Genomic DNA, 26,636 nt, shown 5'->3' on the forward strand with positions numbered 1-26,636 from the left:
CATTTGAAGGCAGTTCGCCGGAGGCAGTTTGTTGCCGTATAAATTAACAGGTGCTTCATCTAATACTAAGAAATGAACCAAAAAGTATTGACTTTCAGCAATTTTCTGGTTGTTCTTCGTTTTCCCATATGCAGATTTAATATCAGTTACCCTTACCGTTAACGTGAAATCTTGTTCGTTACTGACAACGTTGGTAAAATTCTGTCGTATTCCATTCCCTTAAAAGTTATGACGTAATGTTTCCTGACTCGAGAATGAATTTTCACTCTGCAGCGTAGTGAGCACTGGCTTGAAACTTCCTGGCAAATTAAGACTTTCTGCCAAACCAGGACCTTTGCTTCAGCAGCCAAGTTTCGTGTACCCTGCTAACGCCAGCACGAAAAATCTGCAATAACTGCTGGCCATGTGTTTGAAACACTGCATCAACACTCAGTACACATTAGTGTGGGGAACAGTAGGTTCCCAGATACTGCACCGAGCAGTACCTAGGGCCCCCTCAGAACCTCGGAAAATGCTCTCCTCTCAATGGTCAAACATGGGATGAAGCGAAGCACATCTCTTGCCGTTTCACAGACATCCTGTCTCCTCATTTTGCGATAACAACTACTAACGCTCTTAGTCGTAGATGAGTCACTTTCAAACCGCAGACAAAAGAGATTCTGGATTGAAATGAGGCATTCATACGTGTTTAACTGAAGCACACGAATAGAGAACACCATTATGCTGCCGACAGAGGTTACACACACACAGTGCCAAACATAGTGAACTGCCTGGCCAGTTTGCTTAGTATGATATCATATTGTAACACCCCACCCGTCACTAATCTGGTTTTGGCGTATGTTCACACCAGCTAATTGACTAACAGATCAGCAGAGAGTGCAAAACTGCCGCAGTATCGGATAATGCAAAGAAAGTAGTAAGGCACTGTCATTCCTGATTGAACTGCGGTGGCAGTGTTGAGATTAATTGATTCAGAACTGATCCCTTTTAATTAAAAAGGGGTGCACATTGATGTTATAATCAGCTATTGAACAAAAGATGCAAATGTTGAACATAAAATTAACTAAGAAAGTGATTTGGGATTTCAACTATTTGATTTAAAACAGATGCAGTTTATTAGCACAAATTTATTGTAACTCACGACCTTCAGTCATCACATTACATGACTCTCCTAACAGGCAGTGGGAATAAATGGCGTGTACTTGGAGTAAAACGCGATAAATCAAAATTAATTCCTACCAACTGACCCAGGCGTAATGCGAAGTGCGAGGAGAATTCTACAATATACGGCCCATGAAACACTCATGGAAACTTTGCTGACGTGATCAAACAAATTAATGAATGGCCTAACTCAAGCCGGAGTGGGCGCAATATCACCGAATTCACTGTGGTGGGGCATCATCGTTGTGTGGACATCGGCTGGCCTCGTGGTGCTGCAAGGCTGTGCTCGTCTACTCACTCCTAGCTATCTTGCTCAGTACATAGCTGAACGAAAACTTCCTATCTCCAAGCTCAATCGTTCCATTTGCTAAGTCCTAAACTGCAGAGATTCTCACTCTCTCTCAGACAAGGTGAGTAAAGAACACCATGTCTGCACTCTAGGCAAGCTGGGAACGAAAGACTTCTACGGAGACTTCTGCCAGTCCGCTCTTTGCCTCGGTTTCCACTCCCCCCCACCACCACCAAAATCACCTACGCCAATTGCACCCCAAGTTGCGTCGCTTCCAAGCGCCGACCAACGCCTGCTCTGGGAAGTGAACAAATTCCTACAAAGTTCCCCTTCCTCTTCACCTTTGCTACTTAGCTCCTCCCAGGCCACCCATCAAGGTTAGCATCTGCATAAAACACCAATTTTTCTGAAATTCTGACTCCCAGGAGAGTACTTCAAATTCCGTGGTTCTGCATTCCCATCGGAGGGCGGTGTATTTCATTTTGTCACTCTTCACCTGATTCACTTCATGCTATGTGCAGTGTGAATTCAGCGTGAAGTTGCTATAGTCATGGACACAAATATTTCGGCCACTGCTGACCGCTCCACTGCAACTTTGCGCGGCTTTCTCGAATGTTTCACTGAAAACGGGAAGACGGACGTTTATCAACAGGCATACAACTTCTCCATCTGCTTCCCGGTACACCAACATGAGGTCAACCACCCCTTCACTGTCACTCATCTTAAAGCAGCTGGAGGCCGCGCCCCGATACCGCTTTCTCAGAGCTTGATCTGCCCTAAGCTGCCTACTGTCGCTCCTCTTCGCCGCTCCCCAGCCGCGCGCCGCCACCTGGCCATGGTCAACTCTGAATACTTCCCTGGGATAAACCTAGCCCCTAGTAAATTGACATGTTTCCGCTAAGTTTTCATGTCGTGTGAATTGCTTTAAAACCATCACCTGACATTAATTATTCCAATATGTCCATACTATACTCTCTACAAGATGCATTGTGCATTGTTAGTCATCTTTGTTCAGCCCTACTGTTCATTCAACGTGAGTTCAGTGATCTTCAATGACTTCATGTAAGGGGCGTGGTTCGTGCCATCTTACATAGCCCCTCTCTTCAAATTAATTTTGTAGTACAGGTGATGTCTCCTATGGTGTTACCACCTGTGGTACAAAATTAATATTTCCATAACTGGTATCTTAATACATTTGTGTGTTTAGTTATGGGCGAGTCATTACTGTGGTGTCACCGCCAGACACCACACTTGCTAGATGGTAGCCTTTAAATCGGCCGTGGTCCATTAGTATACGTCGGACCCGCGTGTCGCCACTGTCAGTGATCGCAGACCGAGCGCCGCCACACGGCAGGTCTAGAGAGACTTACTAGCACTCGTCCCAGTTGTACAGCCGACGTTCATAGCAGTGGTTCACTGACAAATACGCTCTCATTTGCCGAGACGATAGTTAGCATAGCCTTCAGCTACGTCATTTGCTACGACCTAGCAAGGCGCCATTACCAGTTATATTGAGCTTATTATAAAACCTGTACCGTCAAGAGCGCTGTACACCAATTATGGATTAAAGTTAAGTATTACATCATCCACGTACATTATTTGCAATTCTCAAGACATTGTCCTGTTCCAGACCTCACGCCAGTCTGCGTGTAATTAAACGCGTGCATTTCGGCCTCCTCTAGCAACACGGTGTTGGCACTTCTGCCAACACTTCAATTACCACTACCTCCTCTCTGATGCAAACTCCCACCTGCAATTATAACTTAAGTTCCATTCACTCTCAGTTACACATCCCTACTTGGTCTTAAATTACTAAAAACATACATGAACAATATTCGTGTAACCTTTTGTGAAGTTGATAGTGGTTGCTCTCCTTCAGTTGTATCTAAAAGCCCGTTTGAAATTTTATAAATAAAGGCTTTTTGTGTACCACTGTCTCTGGACGTTTATATTGTGCATGGTGTAAGTGTCATCTTTACACAATTCAACAAGGTCTGGCCTTGTGCAGTGTCTGGATTGTGGACACACATGTACCTTTTATACATATATATAAAACCCAACCATAATGACAAGAATCATTGCATATTTGGCAACCACTGTTGTGTATTTGTAACGAGGTATAAGTATGAAATCTTACTCTAACCCAAAGAGACGTGGCATGTCAAATATATGACGTTTTAACAAATGACACATTTATAAAATCATAACCTTCTTATAACATTATTCATAAACAGAACAAATGAGTACCTTACGTTCGTTGAGGCGCATGTTATTCATTTGAATCTACACTAACACACACACACAAACGGCACAAGTTTCTTGCAGGAACAGAAGTGGCACTAGTTCTGATTAGAAAGCTGAGGGATGGCTAACGGCTGAGATGAGAACAACATCGATTACGGAGATGGCGCCACAGCCACCCGCATCTTCTTGAGGCAGGATGGCTCTCACCTAAGAGCTTGTTGTTGACATCTTGTCTGACAGGCACAATATCCCATCGATGCATCTATGATCGGTGACCTCTCGTAGCTCAGCCACAGGTCATTGCTCCTTCTATAGACGCTTTAGGGCAAGGGAGGGACCGTGATCAGATGTGAGCCTATTTTTAGATCAGGTCCTAAAAGTTGGTGTTATTAGGCACAAAAGGTCAGCTGGGCTGTCGCTCCACCTGACATGGCGAGCAACAAATATAGAAACCTTCTTGTACCTCTTCATTGCTGCCCCCGATCCGCACCATGTACAGAGACCAGCACCAACCTCTTTGTCATACACAGAGGTGCTGGATCTCACCTCTCCTTGGCTGCTGAGTTGACCCCGTCGATTCAGGGCATGGTCTGCAAGCCTTTCACCATCGTCAGCTGTGTGCCCCCCTCATTGCTGTCGTCCTCGTTCTTTGTCAGCTCGTGTGTGGTATGCCAGGTGTCATAGCTTCAACTCCCTCTTGCTCAGTTACGCCACCTTAACACACTAAGACAAGTAATTTTAGTACATCGAAAGTGCTCATGTTTAACCATCAGTACCATACTTTCTTTATTACATTTGACTGAAGACAATGATTTTACTTGTTTGTCAGGATCAATTGAAGTAGAAATGTAACAGAATTTTTTTATACATAAGCATAAAAATGTACAAGACAACTTGCTTCACAGTCGTTCACACACACACACACACACAGTCAAGGGATAGGGAATCAAGATTATCGCTATTTCTAACTACCCATTCCTACGACTAACACAGTGTTGGCCAACCCGACTACATATATACTATTTACTACTTTTTATCCCTAATCTTGTTTTTTTCTTAATTCCCTATGTGGCAGACGTCCCTCTCATTGTGCCTGCGAACATGTATAAAATACATCGAACTTAGTTATGTGTCAGTCTTACCAAGATTTTTTGTTGGAAGTTTGGATAGCGTCCTGTATCGTGTTGTATTGCGACACCTTTTCTCTCGTCTATTTTCTTTCCGTTTCCTCCTTTTGTCACGAATGGCTTCATAAGGCCTGAGAACATGTTTCGGATTAGCAATGCCACAATGGCGCAACACAAATATAGCTGATTACCACGTTCGCAGTTGGTATTAACAAGTATTTCTGGTGTATTAATGCTGCTGTTCGCTCTGTAGATTATTACATCCGGTTCATTTTAACATGCACTGGGTGTGCTAATTCGCGCAACTACGCATAGCTGTCCACTTCTTACGTATTGAGGGGCATACGAGATGCGTCGGTGCGTCCTCGTAACGACCTAAGGGACTGGCCACCTTAAATACATTCTCCAATGACGGGCATACAATTATGGTGAACCTTCCTGTAACTTACAGAGTCCCTAATCTATCTTTTACTAGGAGTATGCCCAGAAATACTTGTTTTCCATTATTTATTCATGCGTTTTTACAAAATAATCTAGTGCACTTCACTTTCACATCGAGAGGCGAAATATCATTATTAATAATAAAAAAACAAAATATAGGCACATGCAAAGAGACAATGTACCACTAAGATCAGTACATACACAAACAAACAAGACACTTTAACAAAAATCCTTATTCTAAGCCTATATTTACTACTTACAATTCCATGTAGAAAGTCTGCAGTTCATCATTCCACAAATGCCTTTACATGTGCTATCGGATGCACTCGCAGTGATTTTACTACTTCCAATGCGTTGGCACGTGCTATGCTGCCCACACATGCTCAGGCCCACTATACCCGGTGAAGAATTTGTGGCACAACTTCCTTTGCTTGTTTGACAGCCGGTGTGTCTTAATAACCAACTTTTCCTCACCACAAATTGTCGTACTCGCGCCCCTTTATCCGCTCGTGCTTTGCACTTCTCGCCTGCACGTCGGATATTTTGTAGGGCTTCCTCCTGGTTTGGAAACTGTAGTCTGAGACAGTTCTTTTGTACCTGCCCCGGGATTGCCTGTTCATGGAAACGAAGATGGATTTTGTCACCCTCTCCTAATGTGACTTCTCCTCGACCCAAATCGATAATGGCTTTGTTCGTTGATAGCAAATCCATACAAATGATAACATCGTTGTACAGTTTCGGAATGACAAACAGATTAGCAGTCAGCTGATGTCGTGACATTCTAATTCTAAACGCGTCTATTGAGGTATTTCTATACTCTTTCCAAGTAATGCACCCCTGACCTTCGTCCTTCATGTGGCAAGAGTCGGTGGGTTCAGCACATTCTTACATGTCTTAAATACCTCTTTGGAGATCGCTGAATGCTGGCTTACACTACCAATCATAGCGGCCACCGTTAATTCACCTATTTTGATTTTGGCTACTGGGTATATTTCTCTATTTGGTGCCCTTCCTTTTCTTCGAGGAGTAACTCGGTGACATCCTCGTATTCGATAATGTTTATGTTACTGAATAGTTCCGAGGTTACGGATGTTTTGCATGTCCTGTAACACCCCACCCGTCACTAATCAGATTTTGGAGTGTGTTCACACCAGCCTATTGACTAACAGATCAACAGAGAGTGCAAAACTGCCGCAATATCGGCTAACGCAAAGAAAGTAATAAAGCCCCCGTCCCTCCTGATTAAACTGCGGTGGCAGTGTTGACATTCATTGATTCAGAATTTATCCCTTTTAATTAAAAAGGGGTGCACATTGATGTTATATTCAGCTATTGAACACCAGATGCAAATGTTGAACATAAAATTAATTAAGAAAGTGACTTGGGATTTCAACTACTTGATTGAAAACAGATGCAGTCGATTAGCACAAATTTATTTTAACTCACGACCTTGAATGATCACATTACATCACTCTCCTAACAGGCAGTGGGAATAAATTGCGTGTATGTGGAGCGAAGTCCAATAAATCTGAATTAATTCCTATCAACGGACCCAGACATAATGCGAAGTGCGAGAAGAGTTCTACAATACATGGGTCATGAAACCCTTGTGGAAACTTTGTTGACGTGATCCAACAAATTAATCAGTGGTCTAACTCAAGCCTGAGCAGGTGCAATATCACCGAATTCAGCGAGGTGGGACGTCGTCGTTGTGTGGACGTCGGCCAGCTTCGTGGTTCTGCAAGGCTGAGCTCATCTATTCTCTCCTAGCTATCTTGCTCAGTACATAGCTGAACAAAAACTATCTATCTCCAAGCTCAATCTTTCCGTTTGCTAAGTCCTAAACTTCAGAGATGCTCACTCTCTCTCAGGCAAGGTGAGTAAAGAATTCCACGTCCGCACTCTAGGCAAGCTGGGAACGGAAGGCTTCTACGGAGACTTTTGCCAGTCCACTCTTTGCGTCGGTCTCCCCTCCAGCAAAATCACTTACGTCAATTGCAGCGCAAGTCGAGTTAATTATGTGTCGCTTCCCAAAGCTGACCAATGCCTGCTCTGGGAAGTGTACAATTTCCCACAAAATTTCCATTCCTCTCAACTTCTGCTATTTAGCTCCTCCCAGACCAACCATCAAAGTTAGCATCTACATATAACACCAATTCTTCCGAAATTCTGACTCCCAGGAGAGTACTTCAAAATACTTTGCCCCACATTTCCATCGGAGGCCGGTGTATATCATTCAGTTGCGCTTCACCTGATTTACTTCAGACTCTACAGACTGTGAATTCAGCGTGAAGTTGCTATAGTCACTAATACGCATATTTCGGCCTCTGTTGACCACTGCTCCATAGCACTGCGCGGCTTTCTCGCATGTTTCACTGAAAACAGCATGGGGTCAATCACCCACTCGCTTTCACTCATCTCAAGGCAGCTGGAGGCCGCGCTCTGTTACTGCATTCTCAGAGTTTGAGCAGCCCTAAGCTGCCTATTATCACTTCCCTTCGCCGGTCCTAAGCCGCATGCCGCCACCCATCCACAGTCAACTCTGAATACTTCCCTGGGATAAACTAGCCTCAAGTAAATCGGCTAGTTGCCACAACATTAATTATTGCAATACGTCCGTACTATACCATCTACAAGATGCATTGTGCCTTGTCATTTTTGTTCAGCCCTACTGCTCTCTCCACGTGAGTTCGGTGATCTTTAATGACTTTATGTAAGAGGTATAGTTCTTGTCATCTTACAATATATCAGGGATTCTACCAGCTGCCGTCAAGTATGGGACGCGGGAAGAATGACTGCTTATATGCCACAGTGTGTCCTGCGATTAGGCTACTATTGTCTGCATGGTCATTATGAGAGCGCTAAAAAGGGGGCTTAAGAATATCCCCTAGCAATTCATTTAATTCTGATTCTTCAATCGTTAAAAGTAGCACATAATAATTAACATTTATTTTCAAGAATCTGTCAATTACTGGCATTCGACGGCTATTCGCCAGAATGTCTGACAACACTCATTGTTTCAACATCCTTGCACGACTCTTGTGCGAGAGTTTACAATGTTTTATGATTAAGGCACAGAAGATCCGTAATGATGTTGTAAAATAAATTGAGACCCACGTTAGTGCACTTTGTTCCCGTTTCGTAACAGGTTTCCATATACCTTAATCGTTAACTGGTGTGGTCGAAACGTTTAACACTACACACGTTGCGGAGTCATGATGAATGAAAAAAAAAAAAAATAAAAGTGTAATGTGCCTGTTAACGATTTCTCGCTGTTGTTGCTTAGGGAGGTACACTGGTGAGCCACAACATTATGACCACCTGCATAATAGCTGCCTTGTCCGTCTTTCAAACCAAATAAATCACTGATCCTGCCTATCAGGGACACGACAGATTGTTGGTAAGTTTGTGGAGGTATCTGGCAATAGATGTTATGCAATTCGCGTAAATAATGGGCCGCTGATTTGAGTACGCAGTGATGACCCCGAGAGCGACCCAGATGGGTTCCAAAGGATTCACAACAAGTGAATCTGGTCGCCGATACAGTAACGTGAGCTCAACGTAAAGCTCCTCAAACCACTGCACCACGATTCTGGCTCCGAGACGTGGACAGTTATACTGCTGAAAGAAATCGAGCGTGAAAGTATGCCATCGGTTATGATCTGTCAGCGTGTCGTTGCTTGCATCAGACTGTGTCTGTGGCGTGGTGCACGTTTCGAGCCGCCGTTCACCTCGATAACGGCGTTTATGGTGACGACCATTCACCTAGTCCAGCAAAAATGTGATTTACCTGCAGCACCGACACGCTTTCATTGATCGATGGTCGGATCTCTGTGGTCCCCCATTCCAATCGTAGTTAACGATGTAATTGGGTCAACATGTGAACACGAAGGGGAGCCCCATGTTCCATAACAGTGTGCCCCGGAACACTTCCACACACACCAGCATTGTGCTCTGTTGGCAGAAATGCCACACGTCACCATCTGTCCTACTTTACAGAGGAGACAAGACTCTGGACCCTAAGTTCTGTGAAGAGTCGTGGACATCCAACTATTTAACCCCTAATGATGGTTTCCTGCCCTTCTACTCTTTCTGTACAAGCTCACGGCAGTAGCACTTGAGCATTCGAACAGCATCCGCGTTTTCGAGATACTCTTTCAGAGACTCTAATAATTTGCCCTTTGCCAAATTCGCTGATCACAATGGATTTTTCCATTTTCAGGCTATAAATTTGCTATGGTGTCCCCATCTGTGTCTGCTCTGCTTATACACTTTTGTAACTGCATCACATGTCCACAGCACTACCAAAAGGCATCCAATGTTGTGGTCCACAGTGGTCGCAATGTTCTGGCGTATTAATGTATACATAATGAAACACATATAAGGAAACAAACTCTTCTATTTACAAGCAATTTAGAAATAAACTAAAACTAAGGACACCAAAACTAAAGATATTCCAAAAGTAAACATAGTCCTTCTGTTACATCTATTTTCCAAGGGAAATGGACAAATAAAATATTTTTTATTGAACTCACATTTGGTAAAATCTAAACTACCAAAAAAGAGCATACGTTTACTTCTGTGGGATAAATATAAAATATAGCGACAGTTCAAACATACATACAAATAGATAATACGTAGGAGTGTTGTAGATTTGCAATGTGTTGAACACACAGTTTTCGTCTTCACTTTCAGTAACCTGCGTCTCATCTTCATCAGACTCATCGTCAGGAGGTTCACTTGCTATTTAGTGACCACTTGGATCAGCATTTTCAATGGCAATGTTGGGATCGCCATCTTGATCTGAACAGTCGCCGTCACGGTCCTCGATACTTTGTAATATGCATCCGTCAAAGTTGGAATCTGTAGTATCAACTTTATTTTGGATTCGCGAATATATTCGCCAAACTGAAGATATGACACCAATTAAATTGCAGTGTCACAGGGACTCTCGAGTTCGTTGTTTACAATGCTTGTTTTGATAACGGACTGAAGTCATCGGAGCATGTGACTTATCTCCCCAGCACAGGAAGGAACTGAACAGGGCACTTTCCCCGGTCAAGAAAATGCGAAAGTAACCGCAAGTTCATACTTCTCTGGAGTCTCAGAGGCTCCGCAACGCCGGTAAGGGTTAAACTAGGTCATGCTGTTAGAAAATGCGTATATAAATGCGTGCCAAAATGCGTATATAAATGCGTGCCCGAGCGAAAAAACAGTTTGAATGTGGCCAGGACTGTCAGTGACGCGGAATCTCTGCTGCTGTACCCTGGGCAGTGGGCACCTCGCAGCCAGAGGTCTCGGCTCGGCTCGCCAGAGTGGTCCCGCTGAATGTGTATTGTGTGGGCCGTCAGCCGTTACTCACGGCTCAGCAGCAAGCAGTGTTGCCAACCCACTCCAAGCCAGTAGCGGGAGCCAACTGTTTGCAGGCTGAAAGACGCCGCGCGGCACTGTGCCACTGCTGTGGTCTCTGACGGCGAAACCTTGCATCGCAGTCGCAGTGTTCCTACTGAGACGTGTCTTCTTGTCCTGTCAACGGTAGCCGTCGCCTGCCGCCATACTCCACGATCTCTATGCACTGTACGTTGGGCGAGACAAAATAGCCACGCAATTTGAGCAGACCACCAAATCCCCTATCCTAATAATGATAAATTTAACACATGTATCTTTCGTTTTCTCAGGAAGTATCCAAGGTAATAAAACAAAACTTTGCAGGACATACAGTCCTATCTTACATAGTCACTGATCTACTGTAATGTATCAAATTTTGTTAGGAATCGAAATATCTATTTTAATGAATGTGTTAAAAATTATGTAATTAAAAATATTTTTATGATCAGGCTATGAGAACTGTCTGTATAATTGTAGATGTCCTCCATTGCTGAATAGTCAGCATGACAGAATTCCGTGCAAGAAGCCCGAGTTCGAATCAAGAGATTTTTCTCTGCTTGGAGATGGGTGTTGAGTTGTCCTCATCATCATTTCATCGTGATTGACACGCAAGTCGGCGAAGTGACGTCAACTCAATAGACTTGCGCCAGGCGACAGGTCTACCCGACGGGAGGACCTCGTCCTATGACATTTCATCTTCATCATTGTAGATCCACCTAAATATAACACCGCTCTAATAACAAGTAAAAATTTCAGAGCTTCATCTCAAGTAGTTTCTTTGAAAATGTCAAACATTAGAAAAAAAGTAGTGTTTCAGAAATAGCACTTGAAAGTTGAAGAAATGGACAACTCGCCTTTGAATGAAGAGAGAGTCTAAAACTCCCCAGCTATGAAATCTTTATCTTCATATCGTTAAGGCTAACTGGCCATTGACCTTCTTCTTCTGCACTGGATGCACACGCATTGCCCGAACTTCTACGGGACTCGGCAAGCTTGTCTGCTGCGAGTAATGAGTGTAATGGGCAGAGCCACTACGAAAGTAATGTGGGGACATTAAGTTGGGAATGTGGGACTCGGGGGGGGGGGGGGGGGAGGGGGGCGTGCAAGGTATAAATCCCTGCAGGCGCTATATCCTCTGTGCCCTTAGTTGCTCAGATGGATAGAGTGTCTGCCCTGTTAGCAAGACATCACGAGTTCGAGTCCTGGTTGGGGCACACATTTTCAACTGCCCCATTGATGTATATCAACACCTGTCGACCGCTTAGGGTCTTGATTTAATTATTATTTGTCTTCTTGAGGATGAACTAGGTGCATTCTCTTTCTCCACCTGAGCGGTCATGGTGCTTTTGTTATATTTTGGACCACAATTTCTCACTTGGAGACTAGTTCTTGTAGGACTGCTTCTGTATTATGACCATACTTAATTCCAAATTGCGTCAGAACCTTTATTCTGCCTCCATTTCTATCAAAGAATGTGATCACAGCATCACTGGCCGCAATATTCAGTGTTTTCAACCCTACAAATACGTTTTTGGGCACCCTCGACCATTCAGCATTGCTGAAAGGCATTTAGAGTTTTTCCTGTGAGGCATTCCTTCAGTAGATCTAGACGTGCTAGATCTCTGTGTTGGCTTTATTATTTACTCTAACAGCTTCATATATGGTATTTGTATGGATACATTTAGTTTCTGCTGTCTCAACCTTGCAGTACTTCAGCAGTCAATAGAAAACCAGTTGTGGAGTGGGTTCTTATCACTAGGTGTCTTGCGGAAGAACGTTGGCTATACTGCACCGTGGCCAACGACAAATGCACGCCTGTGCGCACGTCCATTGGGCGCCAGCGGTGTAGTGTTCGAAGCCAGCGATAAAAACTTACGAATGGCGTTTGATCAAATCTTTGACAGTGTAGTAGGGAATTTTTAGCAAAGATCTTTGATGAAACCTAGAGGGAAGGCCGTTTTTTACATGTCAATTCGCTGGCTTTAGTGCATTTAAGGTATAAAATGACGAAGTATATCCGGTGTGTGGCTGCCACCGTAGAGATCATTGTGAAGTGTCAAGAATACGAAATTTTTCGTAACTCAAAGGACGCTGACTGCGAAAACCGTAAAAAAACGTTTGGATCCTTACAAAAGATAGTAGCTGCAGCAATCAGATGCATTCGAAGTTGCAGCATTGTGGGTGATGTATGGCTTACATATAAAAAAGAAGGATATGGATGAGATGGAGATGAAACAAACGAAATGTAGCCATAGTGTACATAACTGAAAGAAATGTATTTATTTGTACCTTAAAAAACCTTATTTAACCTCCATAAATTCCTCATTAGGTGTATTATATTCTGGTTCACATGTTTCCAGATTATATGTAAAATGGTACATGGGGATTCGAGTACTATATAGACAGCTGGAATAGCTTTCATATGTTGCTAAAAATTGTAACTAGCTATGACATGATCTTAAATAGAATCAGTATTCTTGATTTAAGCCATGATAGGCATGAAACTTCCTGGCAGATTAAAACTGTGAGCCGGACCGAGACTCGAACTCGGGACCATTGTCTTTCGTGTGCAAGGGCTCTACCAACTTTTTTTTTTTTCATTTTGTTTGCTTTTGTTCATTGCATCTGCTTGGGGAGGACGTCGTAAGACATCCGTTTAAGTTCGTTGATGATCGATTGACTCAGATTTTTTTTATTACAGAGGGCACGTAGCCCTCTGACCGAACACGCAGAGCTACCGTGCCGGCTCTGAGCAACCCAAGCACGACTCACGCCCCTTCGTCACAGCTTTACTTCTGCCAGAAGTAAAGCTGTGAGGACGGGGCGTGAGTCGTGCTTGGGTAGCTCAGATGGCAGTTTTGCCGCCGGCAGTGCTGCGAGGCGGTCACGCGCCAGAGCGCTGCGGGCGAAGCGCGCACGGTGTGTTTGTGTTTACTTCGGCCGCTGTAAGTGCCGTTTTCTCTTCTAGACCACCATGGCGCACAACTATCGGAAGAAGACACTACGTTTCAACTTTTGTTCCGACTTCGCCCGACCCAAGGCCCTGGAGGTAGAACGATTTATACGCGATGAAGTTAAGATACCTCCAACGGATCTAATTGGTATCCACTTGTCCATAGTTAGCAGTACCGTCTACGTCAAAATGATCAACGATGCGGCGTGCGACAAGGTGCTTCACGAGGCCAAACGTGGACTGCGCTTCTGTCATTCCGACGGCAACGTCGGACCCGTTACCGTCGATCACGCAGGTCTCGGCATACGGACGATACGGATCTTCGAACTGCCGTTCGAACTACCTGCAGACGTCGTCATCGAGGCGCTCCGTCCCTATGGCAACGTTCTGGAACATGTTGCCGAACGATGGGTACAATTTCAAACCTATCCCGTTTTAAACGGTGTTAGACAGGTCCGCATCGAGTTGCAGAAACACGTGCCTTCCTATCTACGTATCGGAGGCTGCCGTGCCATTATAATGTACGACGGCCAACCTCGGACCTGTTCCGGTTGCGGGAAAGAAGGTCACCTACGGTCTGAATGCATTCAACGACGTGTCGCGCAGCTCCCGTTGTCGGAAGCGTCCGTCACACCCACGATGACCGCCCTGCCGGTCACTTACGCAGCGGCTCTTGCCACGTCTACAGTTTCATCCCGTCCGTCGCCCGGTCCTTCCGATCGGCACGTCCCACCGTCCCAGTCACCTATGGACGGTGCGGACGTCCCACCTGACAACCTTGCCGCCGAACAGGCTCCCGCACCGGACGCTGAGGAGAACAGTACTTCTTCACAACACCTGTTTGACAATCTCGTTGTCCCCACCGACGCCTTCGAACCAGGTCGACGTTCCTCCTTGCCGTCGTCCGACACTGAGGAACACGTGCGCAAACAACGCTCGCCACGTAGGCGCAAACGCCGTCGCCGTTCACCCACGGGCTCTCAAAGCATCGCCACCCGCGACGACGAAGACGACACCCAGCCAGCCGACATCTCGACGCAGAGGTCGGCGGACAACTTTCAAGATGAACAAGACGTTTCGCAGGACGAGACCACCATGGAGGTCGCCCCGCACAATGTAACGATCGGTGCGCAGGTTGAGACGCCTGTCTCCCCGCCGACAACTCCAGATCTCTCTAACCACGACGCCATTCCCATGGACATTGGACAGACCCACGGCACAGGAACATGGGCCGACGACGTTGAGGAAGATACGCCCCCTCCTCCGGATGAGTTGCCTCCGCCGGACAAGGCTGCCTGTTAACATCAAAAGCGAGGCATTGCAGCTGATGGGACGGGACTTCCTGTCGGTGCCCTCCCCTTGGTGATGGTAGATGCGCGTCCACCACCACTGAAACAAACGTACCGGTTTGCCACACTGAACATCAACATGATCGGCACTGCACCCAAGTTGCAACTCCTATGTGACATGCTTCGGGCCTCTGACGTCGACGTCGCCCTTCTTCAGGAAGTACGCGTTGCCACACTACCACCAGTCTACGGCTACGACTCATACACTTCCACATGTGATCAATCAGGGCGTGGAGTGGCTTTCTACATACGCGAAGGAATCCCACTCACGGACACGACAATCCTTCCCTGTGGAAGAGGCATGGCTGTTACCATCTTCGACACGCGCGTCATCAATATCTACGCTCCGTCTGGCTCCACGAACCGTCGGCAGCGGTCCACTTTCTTCGGACATGACGTGGCGCCCCTGTTTTCTGGCCGCTATGATCGCCTTATCATGGGAGGCGATTTCAACTGTGTCCTCCATCCGCAGGACCAAGTGCCTGGTTATTCGCCATGCCCGGCGCTGCTCACCTTAATCGAAGATTTTCATCTAGTGGACGTTTGGGAGAAAATTCATGGCAATACCCCCGGTTTTACCCACTATACAGCACATTCTGCGAGCAGACTGGACCGGTTTTATGTCTCTGCCCAACTTCGCAATGAAGTCGCCCAAGCTGAACGATGGCCCCTTGCATTTTCGGACCACTGCGCCGTCATTTGCTCCCTGGCTCTGCCACCTCAGTCAGTGTGGCGCGGCAGGGGTTACTGGAAGCTTAATACCTCCCTCCTTAACGATCCACACTGCCGACAACGTATTGCCACTACATGGGCGTCTTGCGAAAGACGCCTTCCGCAGTACACATCCACGTTCCATTGGTGGCTCAAATGTGCCAAACCGGCGATCAGAAAGGCCTTCATACAATGTGGCAAGGACGCAGCAGCATGGCATCGAGACACCACAAATTTTCACTACGCCGTCCTCCGTGAGCTCGATGCGCTCCCTCCATCACCTGACACCCATAGGGAACGACAGCGTACTAAAGCTCGTCTCCTCTCTCTTCAACGTGCACGACTGCATGGTGTCGTGGTGCGTTCCCGACGACAAGACCTCCTCCACGACGAAGCCCCATCCACAATCCATGCCGCATCCGACCATAGTCATCGACGTCGACTTTTTGTCCCCAACATCACGACCTCCGATGGTGTTCACCACACAACACAGGCGGCGGTGGTGTCTGCCTTTGCTGAACATTATCGCCAATTTTATGATGATGAACCGATGGCGACGCCCATTCCTGATGATCTCCGTCCTTCCCCTGATCGGACGCTCACCGTAGCGGAGTCAACGTCCATGATGTCTGCAATCACCGCAGAAGAGGTGGTAGATGCGATCAACAAAGGGGCCAAGAACAAATCACCCGGACCAGATGGTCTCCCAGTGGAGTTTTACCGGGCGTTCACCACGTTAATGCTTCCTCGCTGGACGGAAATGATTCAGGAACTCTTTACTCCGTCCTTCCCAATTCCACCTGAATTCGTCACTGGCATTCTTCTACCTGTGCCTAAACCGAAAGGAGGGTCTCATGTCTCTGCATATCGCCCCCTTACACTACTGAATGCAGACTATAAAATCTATGCACGCCTCTTAGCAGCGCGCATACGCACCGTCTTACCTACGGTCCTTTCACCTGAGCAGACTGCACGTGGTTGTGGGGCCACCTTACAAACAGCCCTAGGAGAATGCCGTGACCTCATTGCACTGGCGTCGGTTTGTCGCCTTCGTGCAGCACTGGTATCCGTCGATTTCACGAGTGCCTTTGATCGCGTTCGGCACCCATTCCTCCTCATGGTGGCGACACGTATGGGGTTCCCATTGCTTTTTGTGGATGCCATTCGCCGGTTACTACTTCCCGCGGTCTCGATGGTACAAGTCAATGGGAGGCTTGTAGGACCGATCCCTATACGCCGCTCTGTGCGTCAGGGATGCCCTATGTCTACTTTACTATATGCCATTGCACTTGAGCCCCTCATCACTGGACTTACCTCTAGACTGCAGGGCCTCACTTTGCGCGACTACACCTTTCACTGTAGGGCTTATGCGGACGATCTCCTCTTTCTCACCTGCTCCCCCACGGAACTCAATGACGCCATCCAATGGATCCACCAGTATGGACGTCATTCTGGTAGCATTCTTAATGTCCGTAAATCGACTATGATGCACATTGGGCGCGGCCTCCCGGCTATGGTGCCGACCCCACTCCCAGTCAGTGCCACCCTTCGTTACTTGGGTATCGAATTTACGAGCTCCACACACCGCACAGCGGCCCTGGCTTACCGGCGGCTTTTGCAGTCGATTCGGCACCATGTCCGCGGTCAAGTGCACCGTAACTTAAACCAACTCCAACGTGTGTCCTATGTCAACATGTATGTCGCCCCTAAACTGGTACACGTCGCCCAGATACTCCCAATGCCGTTACTCCTTGGCCGCCGCATCCAATCAGCCTTTGGATATTTCGTGTCAGCAGGGGCACTTTTCAAAGTCCGCTACAACACTCTAACACTGCCTCCTGCAAAAGGTGGCCTCGGACTCGTCAACGTGCGGGCACGATCTTCCGCACTCTTTGTCCACACTCTGTTGCGGCACTGGCAGGGGCCGGTCCCGTCCTTAACACGCAGTCTCTTAGATATCCTCCGACCAGCTTCTCTCGATCCACCGATCAATGTGGCACCTATTTCTCCATTATTGTACTACGTCGCCAATTGTTTCCTCGAACTCAGCTACGTTCGGGCCGATCTTCCAGTCACCCGTCCTCACCGTACAAAAGATTACTATCGTTTGTTTATGCTGTCCAACCCTTGCGACCCCATGGTGCTACAGCATCCTGATATTAACTGGCGCACGGTTTGGGGGTGTGTGCATGCACCCTTTTTACCGTCGTCTGTGTCTGCACTCTGGTATGTTTTAGTCTATGGAAAATTCCCGACTAATAGTCGACTTTATCGCATAGGACTGGCCACCTCCCCACTCTGCCCTGACTGTCAGCTCGAAGACACCGACGAGCACCGTCTTACGTGCCCCCTGAAACAACACGTATGGCTCCTCATCCAACGAATCGTGGGCTTTTACCTCCGTGCCCCGCCGACGACGGTAACCCCGGATTTCCTTTTGTTGCCCCAAACATTTCATTACCCTCTTGCTAAGCACCATACCCTAATCTGGTTTCGAGGACTGGCTTTAGAATACCTCTTTCAGAGTGGTCCGCATACTGCCCTTGACTTCTGGTACAAAGTTGTGACCGCGCATAGCACCCTCAGCCGAAAACCATCTTACCGACAAACTTTTGCCGGTTTTCTCCGCAGCGTCTTCCTTGACCCCCCTCAAAGTTGGGGTGTACCATGCCTACCTGTCACATGATGCAACACCCTTATCCACGTTCTCATGCATCGACCAAGAACACAAACAAACTTACAAAAAAAAAAAGGAAGAAGACAGAACATGTTATATTTTGTTGTATTTAATGTTTTCCTTTTTACTATTTTTTTTGTTTAACTAACAGTCATTTGTATGTGTTTCAATGGTACCTTGAAGAACTCTTGCATAGTTAGTCTATATGTACTTTTAGTTGGTTCAATAATTAGAAAAAGAAAACAAAAAGGAGAAACAGGATGTGTTACATTTTGTTGTATTTAATGTTATTCTAATACTTTGTTTACCTAACACTCATTTGTATATGTTTAACTGGTACCTTGAAGAACTTTTGCTTTGTGTATATATATATATATATATATATATATATGTACTCTCCGTTTATTCAATAAAAAAAAATCAAAATAAAAAAAAGATGGTAGAGCACTAAAAAAAAAAAAAAAAAAAAAAAGATGGAAGAGCCCTGGCCCGCGAAAGGCAATGGTCCCGAGTTCGAGTCTCGGTCCGGCACACAGTTTTAATCTGCCAGGAAGTTTCATATCAGCGCACACTCCGCTGCAGAGTGAAAATATCATTCTGGAATGATAGGTATTTTATGTGATGTATCGGAAAATCGGGCAAAATAAATGTGTCGGAGTGCAGTAAACCATAAAACACCAGTTACTGCCCAGAGAGGAAAGAACACACTCACTAAAGCCACATAAAATACCTATGTGAATATTTCAATTTGATAATGAGAATAAGTTCTCGAAAAGTGTCATATTATGTAACTAGCGCAATGTTTCATTATTTAAAGCATGAATGACACAGTTGCAGATTTCCCAGAATCATCGATTATGAAAAGGAAATTAAGGAATTGTATTTCTTAAATGAGCATTTTGTATACAAATGTGAGAGGCCACCTCCATGAAGGCAAAATGAAACTTTCGTCTATTCTCAAATAATTTTGTCTCAAATAAATTTTGTCCGAGCACTGCAGCTCACGTAGCTAATTCTGGTGAACAATTCGAGCTTCTCCTCCCGTTGTCCAAGGTTTCACCCACTATTATATCCATTTCTCGTTGTTTTCTAGGTGTCCAATAGTCACCAACGTATGCTGTTGCTAACTGTTCGGCATCCATTCCCAAGCAACTTCGACGAAACATTTTACGATTGTGCAATAAGTCCAGTGAAACAGTTGGTCAAAGAAGCTTAACAAAATCTTTGACACAGCATGCGTTTGTGCCGGCCAACAGTTAACACTACATTGCAGACGTCACACAGACGAGCGCTTGGGTCTGTATTTATCGTTGGCCATGTCAGCACCCCGGTATAGCAACATTATGGCAGTCAGAGATTGCAGCACCCATCTTTACTGCCAGAAATTACTACTATATCAGGTATGGACACCGCCGAATTTTCTCGTTGACCTCACGTTCAAAACAAATAATAAGAAACTACTTGCACGTCAATGTCGTAAGATGTATCTCAGTTCAGGTAAAGATTTGAGGTGTATGGAAACAGTGTTCAACGTCAAGAAACTGAGTAATAAAAGCTGAACTATTTTGCATTTCAAAAAGTGTAGTAATAACCTCAGGCTCAGCATTCCCGAAATTTATGTAATGGTCGACAGAGCGTAGCGAATCTTCTCGCTGTTATTTTCCCTACAGCTTCACGGCTAGTATAATAAACTGCATTCAAGTCGTTTTCTAATGTTTTAGGGGATTCATAATGAATTAGTCATTTTAACTTCTAGACGGGATATTCATACAGTATTACTGATGTTTCGTGGTTCGGATTATATTTAAACACAGACTCTTCACCGTACTTAACACAGGCTATATCATTCACTAAAGTAATTAAAACTATTATACTTCATACACATACAGGTCATATTGTGAAGGGAAGACGTGGAACACTGCTATAACAGTACTGTTGTATGGCAGTGCGCATGGTTGTAACTGAACAGATGCAAGGAGTATTGGTAGTAATATTTCCGGCATGTCTGACAAGAGTATAAAACACGTCATCAGATTAGTGAGACTTAGAAACGAGATATACTGCGTAAACTACTGAAGTTCTGTCTTATTTTAGATTAAACTGAAGCGAGTTTGAGAATAAACATTCGAGTCATTCCAGTCATACTGTAGTAAAGGTAAAGGAAGCACATTAGCAGACACTTGACTAATATAGTTTTATGCCTACCAGGCTAGATATTTTGCCTGACGTCGGATCTCTCCAAACGACCATTAATAAATAGTGTGAACTTTGACTCTGAACCGTCACGCAGTAGTAACATTAGTTGTAACCACTTTTACGGGACTGACATAACAGCTTTTATACATGTTACCAGTTGTTTTAGGCTGAGTGTTGCTAAAGTGTACTGTACAAACAGAGTGCATTATAGCTTCCAAAAAACTGCAGTGTCCCCCTGCGGATTCAGAGGCTAGAATAGGTCTGAGGTGTTCCTGCCTATCATAAGAGGCGACTAGGAGTCTCCAACTTTTTGGACTAAGAAATTCTGGTCTCCTTTTAGAGTCTGACGTCACACTTCCAATATCTACAGAAGTGCATGCCATTTGGCGAAGGACGCCTTACTTGGTGCATAAGATATCCATATTGGGATTCGATCTTCTGCTCCTCTTATTATCATCGATCTACAACTCCGCTCACGAATCAGCGTTATGGTCGAGGGTACCATCCGGGTTTGCCATCTTCTGCTGTCCATTGTCCTCTTTCGCCCCTGTAACAATACTGGATTTCTCTGCACCCAATATCCAGCACGGTAGCCAGTCTGTCATGGTGGGTGAACCTTGAATTAACTTTCAAAACCTTTTCTTAAGAATTTACATTATTTCCTAGCGATTTATCAAGAACATTAACACATTTAATCACACTACGTGAGCGTGGAAGTAGTTGCCAATGGGTAACTTATGACACAAATTAAATTTTTTTTAAATAAATGGAAACTTTATTCCTAAAAGCCCTTTTCCTATTTCTTGAAACAGATTTAAAATTATAATCAGAAAGCACCCTGTAAATATCAAGTTACAATTTATTCAAAGGCAGAAATAACAATTTCTTTTTTTTATAGTATGAGCTTTCCGGCTGAGAACCCGCCGCTCCCTTTTCAACACGGCCGTAGTCACGACCACTCACAACAACCTCTAAAAGACTACACTGGTGCAAATCTGCAACACTCCAGATTATTTTAAAGTAAAAATTTTAACAACTCACAAAAACAAATAAACTATGCACCCTGTAAGAGGGATGGAAATGGTACAAAACACTCACATTAAGAATTATTTGCCACCGAAAGAGCAACTTGTTTTTAAAAGAACTCTTTTTGTGGAAGGGTGGAAACTTTATATACTAAAAAGACCATTTAAATAAAATCCATGAAATGCAACATGGTCTACATTACACATATACTACCTTGCAAGACGATAGGCAAGATAAAAACATATTTCAGGAATTCGGCCTCTACATCTTAAGCAATGAATTCGTTAACATCTAATACGACAAACAGGATAGAGGCAGCTATTAACGTACGGCAGACCGACAGACAGACAGACAGATACTAACTACCTAACAAATGCGGACGAGAGAGACAGAGGAGCAAGCTGGGGAAAAGAGACTGACCAAGAAAACAAGTAGAATTCAACGAGTAAATGAAACAACATATCACAAATCACTTAACTTCTAATAAACTGCGATGTCTGGCGAAGACCTGGCGCAGCACCCCCAAAACGCTCTCCCGAACCGTCCGCAGCCAGCCTCTTCAACGGACGCAGGAAGGCGCGCCGATCTCCCGTCTCACGGCGTCGTAGCTCGCGCCGGCCAGACCGATGTCGTGGTTTGACTCCTGTTGCTCTCGTGTCGGCCGCGAAGCCACTACCCCTCGCTATACGGCGCGGCCCACTGGACTCACGTGGCAGCCCCACATGCGCCGACGCTCAAGGCGGACAAGTCATCTTGTATCTCAGTGCGCGACCGACGAACCGATCGATCTTACCGCCAATGACCGTTGCCGGAGGAACTCGAACAGACTGGCGGCCTAACACATACTAGCATTCCGGACGACAGACGTACACTGACTGCCCACACTGACCCGGCTGCCTAACTGACCAGACTCGCCGACTCAGACTGACCCCGACTGACCTCACTCCCGAGCTCATAGCGCCCCTTAAATGCACGTGAACAGGCAACCTTTCCCCTTTCATACCATAGGGAGCTGCGACTGCCACAGCGGCGCCACTGCCAGGAACGGAGGGCTACTGCTTTACACTACGCGTTGCGGCGCGCTCTTCAGAACGGCAATTTTTACCACGGCTAAGTGGGGTCGCCATGTAACCATTTGGCAGTTGCTCCCTGACAACACCAGGATCGCACTACAGATGTCTGAGCTGTAAACTCCCCGTATATGCCTAGGAGTAGATGCTCGTTTTCTCGGGGCATTGGGACTCCTCGCAACGGCCATCATGCTGTGGTTCAGCATGACATTCTCTTGCAGTCTGACGACGAGCTACGCACCAGTTTACAATGGCGAGGCATTAACTTCATCGAGAATGTCTATAGGGACCGTAAGGAAAATAGGATTGCCACCAGTGCCTTCATCTTTGAGGGTGGTACATTATCTGAAAAGTTCAAGATGACGGTCTATCGATGTGACGTAAATCTATACATCCCTCCTCCTATGCAGTGCTTTAACTGCTAGAAATTCAGTCACACGTCCTCCTGGTGCAATTCCAGCACCACAGGTCGACATTGTGGATGTCCACTGCACCTGAATACTCTATGTGACCCTCCTCCAACCTGTGTCGGCAGTAGAGAGCACCACTCCCCCTGCTCACCAGACTGCATGATACACCATAAGGAGTGAAAAATTATGGAGTACAAGACCCTGGACTGGCTGAGTTACCAAGAGTCTAAATGGCAGTATGAATGGCTGCATATTATTTGCTTGATATCTTCATATTCTGCAGCTACATCGACATCACCCTCACTGGCGCTCGCAGTCCCCACATCTGTGGACCGTATAGTAGGCCCTCAGGGCTATCCAAATAAATCTGCCCCCTTGGTGGTTGGGGGAATCTCTTCTTCTCTTGCTCCCAAATTATACTCACATGGCAGGGGTCCCTCTGGACTCTCCCTTCCAAACTGTTCCCGAGCGTCATAGTGGACAGTAGTCAGTGGCTGTAGGAGCCATGTGCTGTAGGTCGAAGGGCTCCATACTCATCCTCTGTCCCTGTTGCAACTTCAGGACAGCCATCCTAGCGTGCACCTAAAGAGGAGTGTGAGAGCCAGCAGATGAAGAAGAAGTCTGCTAAGTAAGAGAACACTCCGGTGGCACCAACACCACCACTCCCTAATAGTTCCATGTCTGAGGAGGAGGTGAAGATTCTAGCATCGCCAGAGGACGTAGACCTTGCTGATACTTCAGACACAATGGTCCTGAATATCATTATTCAATTTAGGTGTAAACTGCGTCCTTGGTCTCTTCATGTCTTCCCAGAAGACTGACAGCGTCATCCTCTGGTAGAACTGCAGCAGTTTTTTCTCCCATCCCGCTGAACTACAACAACTTTTAAGCATTACACCTGCTTTTTGCGTTTCCCTTCAGGAAACCTGGTTTTTCGCGATGCAGATCGCTGCCATTTGTGACTATTGGGGTACTACAAATATAGTACAGACTGTCAAGTGAAGTATTATCTCTGTTTGTAGCGAATCTGTGGCCCTTCACACATGTATAAAAGCTGTGGCTGTCAGGGTGAGGAAAAAGAAGGAAATTACGTTCTGTAGAATCCAGATGGTGAAGTGCCACACCATGTATTGACAGCACTAATTTCCCAACTCCTTCCACCTTTATTACTTCTGGGTGATTTTAACACCCATAACCCTTTGTTGGTTGGAACCAAGTTTACTGGCTGTGGTAAAGACATTGAGAATCTAGTAACTCAGCTCGACCTTTGCATCCCCAATACAGGTGCTCCCACCTATTTCAGTGTGGCACATGGCACATATTTGGCCATTTATCTCGCAGATTGCAGTTCTGGCCTTCTTCTCCCACTTATCCACTGAAGAGTTCAGGACAACTTTGTGGTAGTGACTATTTTCCACGCTTCCTGTCCCTCCCCCACCATCACTCACCTGGACGCTTGCCCAGATGGGCTCTTACCAAGACTGACTGGGACACTTTCACCTCCACTATCCCTGTTGAATCTCCATTGCATGGCCCCATCAGTGAGGTGATTCAGACCATCACTACTATCGTTGTTGCGCAATCCCTTGGCCCCCTGCGGAATTCAGTTCCCTGGTGGTTGCTGGATATCGCTACAGCCATTAGAGAACATAGGTGGGCGCTCCTGTCTCATAAGCACTACCTACCCCTTGAGCACCTTCAGTTCATTAAACAATGTAATAAAAAGTGTTGGGAATGATACGTCTCCACCACCACATCATGAACATTCTTTTCCCAGGTTTGATCGAAGCTGAGTCACATTTATGGATGTCAGACCCCTGCAGGTATACCTGGAATTTCCACACATGGAGCTGTATCTGCCAATCCAGAGGCAATCGCAAAATGTCCTGATGAGTATTATGCTCGCACCTATCTGCCTGAGAATTACTACCACACATTTCGCCTCCTGAAACAGTGGGTGGAACAACAACAGCTGTCTTTCGTTCCATGCCCCCTGAACCACGTAATGCCCCCTTCAGCGAGTGGGAATTTCTCAAAGTCACTGCCGATTGTCCTGCCACAGGTCCTGGAACAGACTACATCCAATCCCCAAATCGTTAAACATTTGTCAGCGGATTGTGAGCATCACCTCTTTGCGGCCTTCTACCACATCTGAGCGATGGCGAATTTCCATCACAATGGTAGGAGAGTATCATCATTCCAGCCCTAAAGCCTGGTAACAAGTAGCTATCGTTCTATCAGCCTCACCAACGTTTTGTGCGAACTGCTTGACTGTGTGGTGAGCTGGTGGTTTTGTTGGCTCAGGGCCTCCTGGCTTCTCCCCAGGACGGTTTTCAGTGAGGTCTTTCCACTGCCAACAACTTGGTCTACCTGGAGTCTGCCATCCGAATGACCTTTTCAATGCGTCATCATCTCATTGCCATGGTTTTGACCTGACAAAAGCCTACAATACCACTTGGCGACTCCACATCCTCGCTACTCAGCACAAGTGGGATCTCTGGGGCCTGCTCCCGTTTTTATATCGAACTTTTTGTCAATATGTACTTTCAGAGTTCGAGTCAGTGCCTCACAAAGTTCCTTCCTCATCCAAGAGAAAGGAATCAGGCAGGGCTCTGTCCTGAGCATCCCACTCTTTTTAATTGTCATTAATGGTCTCACACTAGCAGTGGGGTCACCAGCATCTCCCCTCCTATATGCTGATGATTTTTCTATCTCCATTTGCTCCTCTCCTATAGGTGTTGCTGAAGTCGACTGCAGGGAACCATATGAAAGGTGCAGTCGTGGACCCTCACTCATGGCGTTAAGTTTTCAGCTGCCAAGACTTGTATCATGCACTTATGTCATCGTTGTACTGTCCTCCCGCATCTGGAACTTTATCTCGATAACCAACTACTTAATGTAATGGAGACTTAGCGCTTTTTGGGAATGGTCCTGGTCGCCCACTTAACTTAGTTCCTCCATCTTTGTCAGCTTGATGCAATGTGCTGGCAAAATCTTAATGTCATTAGATCCTGCGATGCTGATCGCCCTACACTGCTGAAGCTGTACAGAGCCTTTGTACAGCCCCGTTTTGACTATGGGAACCTGGTGTATGATACAGCATCACTGTCAGCATTGCAGCTGCTGGACCCTGTACACAATTGTGGAGTTTGACTTGCAAACAGGATCTTTCTGAATTAGTCCAGTGAACGGTCACCTAATTGAAGCTGGTGTTCCTCCATTGTGGGTTAGGTGACAGGAACTGCATGCGAATAATACAACCCACATCCATTGTTCACCTAGCCATCGAAATTACTGTCTCCCCTTCCCTAATATGGCGATCAATCTCCCACAATGATGGCCCAGTTCGCATATCAATCTCTAGTCGTTTCTTACTACAGTCGACATTTTCCCTCTACCACCTTTCCTGCAGGTCCCCGCACGAAAGCTTTCATGGTCCATACCTTGGTCAATGCTTCGTCTGTACCTGTTTCCAGGCTCGAAGGGCTCCGTTCCATCTAAGGCCCACTACTGCCAATTTTTCTCTGTTGTCGGTGAGTTACAGGGCTCATAAATAGTCTACACCGATGGCTTGATGGTCGACGGTCATGTTGG

Source organism: Schistocerca nitens, chromosome 1, assembly GCF_023898315.1.
Source record: "Schistocerca nitens isolate TAMUIC-IGC-003100 chromosome 1, iqSchNite1.1, whole genome shotgun sequence".
Lineage (NCBI taxonomy): Eukaryota > Metazoa > Arthropoda > Insecta > Orthoptera > Acrididae > Schistocerca > Schistocerca nitens.